Source organism: Mandrillus leucophaeus, unplaced genomic scaffold, assembly GCF_000951045.1.
Source record: "Mandrillus leucophaeus isolate KB7577 unplaced genomic scaffold, Mleu.le_1.0 Scaffold742, whole genome shotgun sequence".
Classification (NCBI taxonomy): Eukaryota; Metazoa; Chordata; class Mammalia; order Primates; family Cercopithecidae; genus Mandrillus; species Mandrillus leucophaeus.
In genome coordinates this window covers 542,015-545,050 of record NW_012108053.1, presented here as the reverse complement: position 1 = coordinate 545,050, position 3,036 = coordinate 542,015, and positions in this window count along the sequence as shown.

Here is a 3,036-nt window from a genome sequence, read left to right as displayed (position 1 = left end):
TTTGTAATATCACATATTGGTCACTGGAAAATGCCATTCACTGAATCATGCATATCTCCTAAATGTTAACACATTTCATAATACAGTATAAAAAAAAAACTTTATTTGTTAATATTGCCACCAGCTGTATTAGAAAAGTCTTGAAATATTAAGATATGTCAAGCTCATAATGAATACAACTTTGCCAAAATTCTAATTTTCATTTGAAAGCTATAGTTTTATTATTGGCAACAAGTATGTCAGGTTTATATGACAGGCTCACTTTGTTTAATTCTGAAAAATGGGTACCTAATACCACAAACTTAATAACCATAGTTTGTCTGTTAGAAATTTGCTCAAAAAAGCATTTATTTCAGACTCCAAATAAAACGGCTGCATTTCTGTAAAATAACTATCATGTTTTGCTGTGCAGTAGAAGTGCTTTATACATAATTCTCATTTCATCCCACAGATAATTAAAGACATGTACTCAGGAAGTTGAGATATTAAAACTTAGCGATTATTATAGCTTTATTAAAAACAGAAACTGCCATTAAAAAATGCAAATGTGTTGCAGTGAGAAGTACAATCATTAGAAGTCACTGGGTTGCACTGCCTTGCATGGTAAGGTATCAGCAGTTTAACTCAGTCGGCCGCTCAGTTTACCATTCATACAAATGTCAACAAGTGGGTTGCAAGAGTTCTTTCAACATTTTGGATGCAATTCTGTTAAATTTATACATTGCAAATAATTTATCCTATTCTGTAGCTTGTCTTTTCATTTTCTTAAGTGTCTTTTGAAGACATTTTTTTCAACTTTATTTTGATGAAGTTCAATTGGTCCATTTTTCCCTTGTATCTTCTTTGTCCTAAGAAATCTTTGCATAACATAGGGTCACTATGTTTTCTTCTAAAAGTGTTAGAACTTACTGCTGGGCCTATGACCCATTTGTATTTAGTTTTGCATATGTTGTTGAGGGTCAATGTTTACATTCTTTTCATATAAATATCAAGCTGTCGGCACCATCTGTTAAAAACAACTCTGTAATGGCTAATCTTTTATAATATGTCATTAGGTTTAATTTGACAATAGTTTAAGAATTTTTGTTCCTATATTCATGAGGGTTGCTTTCCTTTAACTTTTTTGTTTTGTAATGTCTTTATCAGGTTTTACTATCAGAACAACACTAGTCTAGTTAAAAAAAAAAAAAATGCTGGGAAGTGTCTTCTCCCCTTCTATTTTCTGGAAGACTTTGTATAAGATTGGCGTTATTTCTTCCTTAAATGGTAAAATTTATGAGTGAAACTTGGAGTATTTGTTGTAGGATTGGAGTTTTCTTTGTGGAAAGCTGTTTAATAATAATTTCAATTTCATTAGTAGATGTGAGGCTATTCAAATTTTGTCTAGTGTTGCGTCAATTTTGGTTTTATTTTTCAAAGAATTTTTCTATTTTGTCTAAGTTGTCAAATGTATCAGCATAACAGTGGTCATAATTTTGTATCTTTTTAATCCAGGTAAGATCCACAGTGGCAGCTCTTCTTTCATTCCTGATAGTGATTTGTAATTTCTCTGGTTGACAGGGATATATAGATTTTGTTGACAGTTTGAGAACTCGATGTGGGTTGCACTGATTTTCTCCATTGTTTTATATATTATGGATTCCTACCCTTCATTATTTACATCTTTTTACTTGAGTTTACTTCGTTCTTATCTAGAATACAGCTTAGAATAGAACCTTAGACCATTATATTTGTGGCTTTTTGTTTTTTAATAGAAGCATATAAGTCTATCAATTTCTAATTTTCTAAAAATTGAAATGATACAAAGTATGATCCCTGACCAAACAAGAATTAGAACTCAAGAAGAAAAATATACTTGGAAAATCTCAAGAATTTGTAAGTTAAAAAATACACTCCCCAGGGCCAGGCGCGGTGGCTCGCGCCTGTAATCCCAACACTTTGGGAGGCCGAGGCGGGTGGATCATGAGGTCAGGAGATCGAGACCATCCTGGTTAACACAGTGTAACCCCGTCTCTACTAAAAATCCAAAAAATTAGCCAGGCATGGTGGCGGGCACCTGTAGTCCCAGCTACTAGCGAGGTTGAGGGAGGAGACTCGCTTGAACCCAGGAGGCAGAAGTTGCAGTGAGCTGAGATCGCCCCACTGCACTCCAGCCTGGGCGATAGAGTGAGACTTCTCAAAAAAAACAAAAACCAAACAAAAAAAACTCCCCCCAAAAACCCATGATTTGAAGAAGAAATGTTCAATAAAGTAAATTGAAAAACATTTTGAATTTAAAGAAAATGAAAATGGAAATGACAAAATCTGTGAGATGACACTTAAAGATGACTTGAGGGATGTTTGTATCATTACATGCTTATCAGAAAATAATCAGAGTTCTCAAATTAGTAAGTTAAGCTTCCTTATGAGAAACTAGAAAAGGAATATCAAAGTAAGTCCAAAGCAAGCAGAAAAAAGAAAATAAGCTAAGAGCAGAAATCAATGAACCAAAAACAAAAAGAGTAGAGAAAGTTAATGAAATAAAACACTGGTTCTTTGAAAAGATCATAACATTAGACAATAGATAGACAAACCTCTATGTACCAAGGGTGACAAAAGTTAAAAAAAAGACACAAATTATCATATTGGAAATGAAACAAGGGATATCAACGACAAAACCTGAATATATCAAAAGGATAATAATAAGGAAATACCAGGATTAACTCCACACACAAATTTGACAATTTAGATGAAAGACAGTAATTCCTCAAAAAGAAAAAACTATTGCAATTCATTCTATATAAAATAATAAAAGATATAGAGTAGTCCTGTAACTACTAAGGAAATATTTACTAATAATTTTACCACCCACCACCACCCTCAAATCTCAAGGCCCAGATTATTTCACAAAATTCTACCAAATATTTAAAGAATTAACACTAGTTCTACACAATCCTCCAGAAAATAGAGGAGGGAACATTTCCCAATTCAATTTCATGAAGCCAGGATTATCCTGAAACAAAGTAGAAAAAAAGAAAACCATGCCAATGCCTCTCA